This window comes from Thunnus thynnus, chromosome 7 (genome assembly GCF_963924715.1).
Source record: "Thunnus thynnus chromosome 7, fThuThy2.1, whole genome shotgun sequence".
Classification (NCBI taxonomy): Eukaryota; Metazoa; Chordata; class Actinopteri; order Scombriformes; family Scombridae; genus Thunnus; species Thunnus thynnus.
This window is the reverse complement of record NC_089523.1, coordinates 16273298-16283920: the sequence shown is the minus strand read 5'-3', so window position 1 is coordinate 16283920 and position 10623 is coordinate 16273298. Positions and strand designations below refer to the sequence as shown.

At 39.1% G+C, this 10623-nt stretch overlaps 1 long non-coding RNA gene across 1 annotated transcript in view; it reads right to left on the bottom strand.

The window, feature by feature from the left end:
- Window positions 1-6115: 6115 nt before the first annotated feature.
- The window catches only part of LOC137186006 (uncharacterized), a 20489-nt gene continuing 15981 nt past the window's right edge, over window positions 6116-10623 (bottom strand). Inside the window, exon 2 of the long non-coding RNA XR_010928948.1 lies at window positions 6116-9699. This is a non-coding gene — a long non-coding RNA (uncharacterized lncRNA). The remainder of the gene's footprint in view (window positions 9700-10623) is intronic.

The following is a 10623-nucleotide window of genomic DNA, read 5'->3' as shown; positions in this document are numbered from 1 at the left end:
ATCAGTTTAGAGAGCACGCTTACAGGATCAGCCACCTGCAGATACAGAGACATACAGAGGGAGGGGTACAGTGTGTGGCCAGTATGTATGATTCACATGTACTCACAGCAAGAATTATTAAATGACCTTTGGTGTAGTGACAGTTTACAGCCACCTGGTGGCGCCTCCAGTACAGGCATAATTATCTTCTAAAGGTATTCTGTACTATGCCGCAGTTTGCAGTTAACTCAGTATCTGCAAACATTTCATGTCCTTCCACATGAGCATTCTGTTTAATTCATTTATAAACATGATAGTTAAAGGATTATATTTGAGTCTATTGTATTTCATATGTGTACTTTATTCCATTCTGATCAATACAGTGATAAAAGTGTATCAACCACCATATATTTTTTAAGCAGAGAAAAAAATCTAAGTGATGAGAAGAAGAAAGTTTTGTGCAATTTTATGTTTAAAAATTTACCTCACAGCTGTTTTTCCTTCCTTTGTTATCACTCTCTTCCGTCATGGGCTCCATTTATATTCCTCCAAACTTACTCAGATAGCAGTAAAAACTAATTTAACCTAATCCCGTCCAGTCTCAAAATAAATAGATCCAAATATTCACACGGGCGATGACTGACAGCACTCTGTGTGGCACTGGTAGCTCTTAGATTTCAAAGTCTTCTTTATCCTCTTCTATCAGTACTCCAGAGACCCAGGGGTCTGTGATAAATGAGAGTATAAAGGGATGCTGTTTTGAGTCGCTGAGACTGTCACACAAGGCCAAGAAGCTGCTCTGCTGCCTGGCCACTGTATTTCTGTGTCAGGTCAAATATAGTGGCTTGTGTGTTTCTGTGTGTGTGTGTGTCTGGTGGGTAATGTTACCGAGGGAGTGAAGAGGACCTTCCCTTAAATACTTGATGGTGACGTCACATGTGCCCTCTTATTTGTGTGTGTGTGCGTGCATTCGGATCATTGTTCTGTCTGTCAGTGAAATCTGGTCATACTGAACTATCTGTCGCTGTCTTGCCAAACACTTTTGGGAATTTGTTTACCTTTGTACACCATTGTTCACAGACAGACAGACACATACATACACACAGAGTGTAATGTTGATTCACATCAATCATATTTAAAGCAGTTGGAAGAACAGATTGTTTGCCATTGGAGCCCCTTGATAATAAAGATCCATTGAGGCTTTATTACAGGCAATGCTGAGGGGTAGAGGTGAGGTGTTAATTAGGGTCAAAGATGAGCTCCTTCAAACCATTTGTCATCTAATGCCAGCAGTTTAAGTCCATGTGAATGATCTTTTCACTTAATTATGAGAAAAAATCAGCTTTAAGTTCAGGTGAGATTAGGTTTGTTTATTCAAAATCTGTGTGAATACTGCTCTTAATTGCCAAAAAGAGGATTAATTTATCCCGTACTTGTCACTCAGCAGTACAGAAGTTGAATTTATGTTCTTTCCATTTGCTGTAAATGACGTTGAACTGTATTGAACTGTATCATCATCTCGCCTGTAGGCTTATCTTCTCTCCATCCGTCATTTTTGAACCTTGATTAAATTCTCCCAAACCATTGGAATAATAATGTCTCACGGTATGTTCAGGGAACAAGCTGATCTTTGTCCTTCCTCCCTTACTGGGACAGAGGTAGCAGACCATAGAGGGAGTAAAAGATTCGATTAATCAATTGATCAGGGACTCTCATGGGATGACGAAAGAATAATGAGACCCCAGAGACATGAGAATGTGCTATCTTCATTTGAGAGAGCAGCTTTTCAGCTAAAAAAGCGTTTCTCTTATCCCCTGATATCTACTATTTCTCTTTCCAGTGTGTGTGTGTGTATGTGTATGTGTGTGTGTGTGTGCGTGTTCATCGCCCAGTTCCAGCAGTTCTCTGAGCTCCCTCGAAGGCTGCATGAGTGATAAGTAATTTGGAATGGGAGCAAACACTAAAAACACCATTAGGACTGAAATGTCAATGTAATCAACAACACAGAAAAACAACACCATCCCAAAGATAATGACGGTGATGATGGTAATGTCACAATGTCTAATCCTTCCAATCACTCCCAATTATAAAGAAATTGAGCTAAAATAACAGTAACAACATAGAAAAGAAAACTATTCATTTGTACAAAATAAGGAAAAACAGTGATTGACAAATAGAAATGCTTGTGCATTAAACTGAGCTCTAGGTGCATCTGAAGTAGCTAAGAAACAATAAACATGAGCAGAAACCTATGTGACTCAGTGGGTATTTTCCCTTCAAGCCTGGGTGAACTTCTGAGGGAATTGTTACACTCAACAGGCAAATAGGACATTATATTACTGTTTACATAAAACATCTTTCCTTGTTCCAGTGATAGTTGCTTGAGGCTTAAAGCCAGGGATGGGGTTCATGCTTGAGCTGGCAAACTAACTAAAGACTAAAATAGGATCTCAGCAAACAATGGACTGAGGCGCTGAGAGAAGATCATAAATGTTTGTGGTGCAGAGGGTGCAGAGGGTAGAGGAGAACAGGAAAAAGGTAGATATTAAGTCACACTAGATTTTACATTTGAGCAGTAGTCAGATCTTTGCTAGAGATTATAGGCTGGTGTGTATGAGTCTGTTTGTGTGTATGCATGTTCGCATTTGTGTTGTGTTGTGTGTGTGTGTGTGTGTGTGTGTGTGTGTGTGTGTGTTTGTGTGTGCAGAGGGCAGCCACCCATATTAGCCAAGTCAGTGGCTGTGTCATGGGGCGCCTGAGGACACACTGTTAGTTTATCTGGCTGGCTGAGCATGGCTGCACACAACAGCACAGGTCTGCCAAAGCAACTACACTACTTAAAACGAGCTCTGCTCCGTGGGTGATAACCTTGTTCTCATACTGCTAGTGCATTCAAGACAACATGGAATTAAGATGCATCCCACTGACAAGCCAGAAGAATAAACAAGAGGAAAAACCCTCAGAGGAGCTGAAGGGTATAAGAGCACCGAGCACTCAAGTTGAATCCAGATAAAAAGTGAAACTGTGAATACATAACTAAACTGGATGTTGGCCATGTTTGAGGTACTCTAACGCATATCAAAGATCATCCCTGAATGAACAGAATTTGAAGTAGTTAGGAGGGTTGCTCAGTTTGATTATTATGTCTGCTGAAAGGACTTAGATGCTCCCTGATATGCCTGGAGACAAGAGGCAGCAGGGCAGCAGGTAAAATACGAGTCTGAAAATGGCAAATATGATCTATAAATCTACACATTTTCCATAAATTATATGTAACCCATGTCAAATATGTACATAACAAGGTGCAGCTAAGGGTATGTGCATCTTCACTCCTCATTTGTTGGTAACTTATAAATCAATGTACAAAAACAATATGCAAAACACGCCAGGTAGTAGAAAAACAGCTCAAAATCAGTCCTATATTTAGGGCTGCAACTGTTGATTATTTTCATTATTGATTAATCTGTCCATTAGTTTCTCAATTACAGTAATCGATTAGTTGTTTGGTCCATAAAATGTCAAAAAACGGTGAAAAATGTTGATTACAGTTTCCCAAAGCCTAAGGTCAAATGTGTAGTTTTGTCCCGACCAACAGTCCACAACCCAAAGATATTCAGTTTACTGTAACAGAAGACTAAAGAAACCAGCAAATATTCATATTTGAGAAGCTGGAATTTGAGAATTTGGTAATTTTCTTCTTAAAAATGGACTCAAAACAATTAATTGATTCAATAATTGGCAATTAATTTAATAGTTGGCAACTAATCGATTAATCAACTACTCGTTGAAGCTCTACTCATATTTCATACAAGAAAAGCTTCAGATGCTTTTTCAAGTCATTTTTTGCTGAATATGACAGATGTTGACTAACAGGTAAAATCCCCAAGTAGACAAAAATATCAATACCAACATTAAAAAAGCTATGCAATGTGCAAATTCTCAATTCAAAAGTGTTAAATTTTAACTTCATTTTATTAAGAATCTCAGTGTCACTGGACCATCCTGAGATACAATAGCATAACGTTTGACCACTCATCCACTCTCCAGTGGATGAGATGACCAAAATTATAGGCCTTTTTCACAGCTAACACTTCATGATCAGAAGTGACCCAGTAAGCCCTGATAGTGTGACAGTGAGCCAGAACCCTGAAACTGAAGGTTTTTTCTAGAACAATGTTGTGAAAACACATGTTGCAGGTGAGAAATTCAGTGTGTCTATTTTCCATTATATAAAAAACTGTAACTCCTTGAAAGTGATGTTTTTCATTTTTATTGGTATTGCTTTAACTATATATTATATATATAAACATTACATGAAAGTACACCAAATTTCACAGCATCCTTTCAATGGGACCTTTCAAGGTATGTAACAAACTGTTTCTTCATCATAAATGGATAAAATGTGAGGACGCAGTTTCTTTCCTTAGACAATACAGCTTTTATTACTTGCTGATAGAAGCAAACATGAACAGTGGGGTAGACATTCTGGACATCTGCCATCACAGATCTACAGCATGCTCAGCTGGTACTGCAGCAGCTCCTGTCCTGGAATGTCAGTCACTATCTAAATATCACTCAAAACTTTGATTAAGGGATCATTTCTCAGACCCTGCCAGCTCAGGAAGTAATCTGAAGTTAAATAAAAAGTTATGTGTAAAACAAAATGTATCTCTGAATATATATATATATATATATATATATATATATATATATATATATATATATATATATATATATATATATATATATATATATATATATATATAATTCTGAATGTCAGGACCTGTAAAAGGCACCAACATTTTCCTCTGGGTACTGTGAACTGGGAACTGTGCTGCAGCTATAATACATCATACAGTGTAAAACTGGAACCTGTCATGCCCCAATTTTGCCTTCCCACGCAAGATTATTTTTAATCGCTAAAAAAAATATTTATTTTTCCTAAATATTATCCAGCTTTGTTGCTGAATTAAAATATTTTTAAATTAAAATATCTCAAGCGGCTTCTTGTCTCCATGACTTTCTCTCTAGTCTAAGACAGGCTGTGTCCAATATGCCCTGTCAGGCTAAAAAATCATTTCAGCTTATGCATCATGAAAAAACATGAGAATCCATCCTTTGCCCTGGCTGAACATAACACAGACGCTGACTGGCTCAGATTCAGAATGAACATTTTGTCTTTGACCATTGTCACCTTGTTTTCAGTGTTTTAATATTTCAGGCTTGGGGCAATAGCAGTGCAGTCCCAGGTGTGCTCTGATGCGCCTGTTTTTTCTGTGGCACCGGAGGCTTTTTCCATAACATAATGTGTGTGCACATAGTAGCCTATTTAACTTGTAGAATGATTAAAAAAACATAAACATGCATCAAAATAAATCTTGAACAATCTAAAACTCTGTATTTGAATGCAAAGTGGAAAATTATGTTGAATTGTTAGATGAAAGTCCATGCTGTGTGTGTGTGTGTGTGTGTGTGTGTGTGTGTGTGTGTGTGTGTGTGTGTGTGTGTGTTCGTGTGTGTACGTTGAGGAGGTGGCTGGGTGTCTGTGGGGACAGCAGATGGCCAGGACTTGCCTTGTGGGCGCTCTGCTTTCATTGGTCTGCTCGGCAGTGAGTCTGTCATGTTAAAACTGGTCTTAACCGAAAACTTGAACTTCATGCAGAAAACGTGGTTGTATGTATCCCAGGCAGACTATGGACTTATCAAAAGCCAATATGTTGGGATAATACTGGACTTCAATAAAATACCAGTTACACTGCCGTTGCCAACATGTCCGAGGGTTCTCCGTGACCATGGCTACAGGAAACAAACAAAACAGTCTAAAAATCGATGTTATTCATTTTCAGGCCTACTATACTATAACTCAGCCTTTTAGGGTCTGGGCTTAAATAAACAATAAAACTATTCTTGGATACACATTTTAATCATTTTGGCATGAGCATTGTCAAGTTAAAAAGACTGATTATAGGCTCAAAATAAATGTCTTTTGCTTTTTTCAGTCTAAAAATATATTTTTCTGTTGGTCTTTGTAAACCCACATTGGCAAAACCATGGCCTGTATCTGAGTAAACCTGAGCTAAATAGCTAAGAGTGTGTGTGTGTATTTTTTTTTTTTTTTTTTTTTTTGCAACAAGTAACCCCTCTGAGGCAGTACAAAGTGGACCAAAATATCTCCAGTACTTTAGTCAAAGTATATTCAAATGTGTCTCACAGTCGCACAGCTGCTGCTTCGACTGTCACCGTCTGACAGCAGATGTCTAGCGAACCGAAGGTGGCTCATACTGTGCTTTGGTGCACACTTAAAATGGATTTAGCTCAACAAACTCCACTGTACAGTTATTAGATGTGACAGGAAGTAAATGCACAAGTCACATCTATCTCAGCATGCTAACATCAAATCTCCTGATGTGTGCTGAAAGATGGTGTAAAATTAAACTCATGAAGAGAGATCTAAGTAGCGAGCATGTGAGTGCTTACTTCTATCTTTGTGAGGACCCATTTAGTGAGGAAGGTTTTGGAAAGTGCAGGCATTTCAGCCTTTAGTTCTCGCTTCTTCAAAGCGTGGAAGCGATTAAGAGTGACCAAAGTAATTGCTGATATTGCATTGATGAGAATAACAGGGCAAGAAACAGTAGCAGTAGCCGACAGTTTCACTAGTTGCTACCAAAAGGAAACTTCCCTGCTGCTAATAATCCCTCGTTGTGCAGAAAAACTGAGTGAAGCATGGTAACAACAATTTGGGTAATAATAAGTTTGACTAACTTTGTGTACTCTGCTGCACTGGATTTTTATTAATGCCACTGTGTTCCCAGATCTCAGCAATCATTTTGGTGAGGACATTGTTAGCATAGCTGATAGAAATGATCACCCGAGCGATTAAAATAAAACCTGAATTTGTGATAAATCTCAGTTTAACTTTAAGGTTAGAATCAGGTTTAGGTTATAGTTACATAGAGATTTGGGGTCAGGCATGTGAAAGCTAAGGTTAGAGGTAAATGCAATATGTAAGTGAACGTCCTCAAGTATAGAAGTACAAATGTGTGTGTATTTGCAATTGAGAAGATGTGAAACAGAGTCCTAAGGCATTAAGTTGCTTATGCATTACAAGCAAATCCAATACGTACCTTTTTTATTTGTCCTCTTCACTGTTTTGGTATTCAACAAAGCAACTAATCATTATTAATAAAAGCTAATTATTCCAGCAGGCAAATGGTGAATACTTGTTCATCCAGCATTCTGTAAACATGGCCATGGAAATATTTAAAATCTGTATCTGAAGATGACCGTCTACACTTATTAAAGATAGACTGTGGCCACTAGAACCCTCATATATCTAGAGACATCTGTTGTGTTTCATCCTGATGTTGTGACTTTCAGGTCTGCTTGCAAAACCAGTTCAAACGAAACACTCAAAGGTAAACTGATACTAAAACTACGAGCATACACACACAATGTAACAAGGAATCTTACAATGCAAAATCTCAATACTTAGTCTCACAAGCCGACATGTAAAATTGCAGTTAAGTGAGCAGTCAGAGTTCAATGTGGAAAACCAAATGTTTTGGGGGGTTTTCGTCATTGTGTCTTCCCTAGTACCTCTGACTGATGCATGTGTGTAAATATAAAAGTATTGTGCTATGTGAAATGACACTTGCTGCTCATGTGGGTCCTCTCACTACTATGTCTTCTCTGGCGTTAGCTTGTTGGTGGAAAAGAGAATGACAAGGATGAAGTGTAGATTCAGACCAGTCCTTCCTGCTCGCCTGTCAACTGCATTTAAGTTCGCTCCTCCATCAGAGGCACAGCGCTTAGACTTTAAATCATACCCATAGTGACATGCTGCTCCAATGGAAATGTTGTAACCCAATCCCAGGGAGTTTTTCATGCCTTGACGAGTTTCGAGACAGATGGTGAGGCCTTGCACAGAGGTTTTATGTCCTCTTTTTTTAGGCAATCCTCGCCAGTTCTGCACGATTTCTTTGTTACTATTCCATGCCTTTGTATTGCACTGCAATAGTACACCATCTTGATTTGTGTGACATTGTCTCAGTTCCACACTTTGCCTTCTTTGATGATGCTCCGTGGCTGGTTTAGAGATCCAATCACAGAAACATGACACCAGAACATAGACCATTATTCTGTGGTACTGACCTTCCACAGAGGGATCTTTGTTGTTGACACCATCCATTTCCAAATTTGGGTGCTTTCTACTTGTAACATCAACAGGCGTGTAGAACAAACAGACAAATTACAGCAAAGAAGGCAGTCTTTGCATCAGTTATTTTGGTCAAAGCATAATAAAGATTATAGCAATGCAAGCTTATGATGCACGTATGTGAAAGACAACTAAAACACTAATTGCAGGACATACATTTCCACAAAAAAGTGTCTTTGAAAGTGTATTTCTATTGTAAGTTGGTCAGTGAACAAACCTCCTTCTCCTGAGCTCTGTATATTACATATAATCCCAAGAATAGCTAGAGATTGTGGCTATAGAACATACTTAATGTACGTACATACAATCACTGGCACCCCTGGCTGTTTGGTACAGGTGCAGTTAGGTTTGGAAGGTTCATCTCATAACTGATACTGTAGGTGGAGAGGAAGCACATATATCAGATGGAGGTGTATATATAGACAAAAACAAGAAGTAGGAGGTTGAGTACAATTCCGATGACTCCGAGCACAGCCAGGAATCTCTCCTCTGGTGTGCTCAGGTATGGACATGTTAGTTCCATGTAAAACTTCTTCAGTGATGCTACTAACTACAGAAACTGAAAATCAGCACTGAGTGATTTTTTTATTAGTTTATCTGTAATGATGTTCTATTCAAGTGAAGTTAAGGATAGGCATGAGGGTCCTTCATCTGATAGTTCACTTGGCAATTTTGGTCCCTATTGTATATCTTCTTTTATACTAATTCGATCACTCAGAGCCGTGTTTGTCAAACCATTTAAATATGTTTACCTTGCAGTAAAAAAAGTGTAATTCTACAAATGTGTGATGAAAAAAAGACAGAAACCACACACTTTTACAGAGTGATATAAGAAAATGGCAGATGCAGCAAAGTCAAATATGGCCACCATCAGATCAAAGACAGGAGCTCATCTCCTGTCGCAGTCATGGATCAGACACATATGACCACTACCAGACTGGACACACTGTCAGCAGTCATTTAACGTGTGGTTGTGTGAAGCTGTCTTGAAAAAAATCAAAGATACAGTTTGATATGAATAGCGGAGGGATCCACCTGTTGCTCCTTTTTCTGATTGGCAGCAGTCTTTAGATAACAGCGTGGGAACTGTCTCAAGGGATACTCAGTGATGCAGGTGTAGGCTTAGATAAATATGGCTACTATCCAGCTGAACACGCTGCCAATGATCCTCACATTTTATCACTTACTCTGAATAATCAAACCCTCCAAGTATATAAATACTTAAAGAGGAGCACAGCGGTGAGGAGATGGCAGTAGAAGAGTTGGCGACAGTGCCAATGGTTCTTGTTCAAGTCTCGCCAAAAACCTTAAGTGACAGAGGTGTAGATGTAGACGAATATGACCACTAAAAGATTGAGGATGGTTCCAATGATGCCCAGCACGGCTAGAATTCGCTCTTCGCGGTCGTTCGTGGCGTCCTCCTCTCTTGCATGAGCGCTGCAGACATAGCGGCTGCCGGGACCATGGTTACCATCACAGAACCCCACCCCCACAGGGCGCGACGCCTGCTTATGGAGGTGAAAGGGAGGACAATGTTGAAATTAAAAAGAGGAGAGAGGCAAATGGAAATGGGAGGGAGAAGAGAGGAAAAAATAGATTAATTATTTCTGACACAGAGTGGCTGAAAATTCTTCCGCTCTTTCCCAAACACATGCACACACACACGTACATTTGCACACACAATCTTTTCAGTTAAAAACTTTTTCAGCCATGCATCTGGGCATTGAATATTAACCACACCAGTGTTTATTCGCATAGCTGCACCAAAAGTAGGAGTTTGTCTTATTCCAAAGCATATCTCCTCTTACTTTCCTCCTCTGACTCTTCGTTCTCTAACTCTCTCTTTTTTCCTCCGTCCCTCCTTCCTGCTCCTCTTCCTCCCCTCATATTTTCTCACCTGTTTCACATCATATTGACTGCAAGACAAGTACAACTCAACAAGACATCATTCAACACCTTCTGGTTTTATTTAAGTGCTTGCTTGCGTGTTGTGCACAGGCCTTCTTCATTCACCTGTTCACCTCTACTAATTTCTCCCATCATCCTCTTATGTCACGCTTTGTTTTTCCTCTCCTTCACTTTTACCTACCCCTCTTCTCTCCCTTTTCTTAACTACTCATACATCTATAACATAATTTTTTCAACAAAATATATATGAACATCCAAATTATTTCAATCAAAACATGTGATGAAATTCCATATGGTCCAGTCTATAAAATTCCTTATACTCTTCAGTTTTCCTCCTTTCCATTCATCTGTTTGTCTCCCTTTTCACCCTGTCACTGAGCATTAGTGCTGATGTGAGATCAGTGGTGTCGGTTAAAAATTAATGAGGTTGGACACTGATGAGGGAATTATCTGCAGTCCTCTGAGATAATTTGTGAGTGCAGGGTGAAAAGGAGGTTAGGATGAGGGCAGTGTTAGTGTGT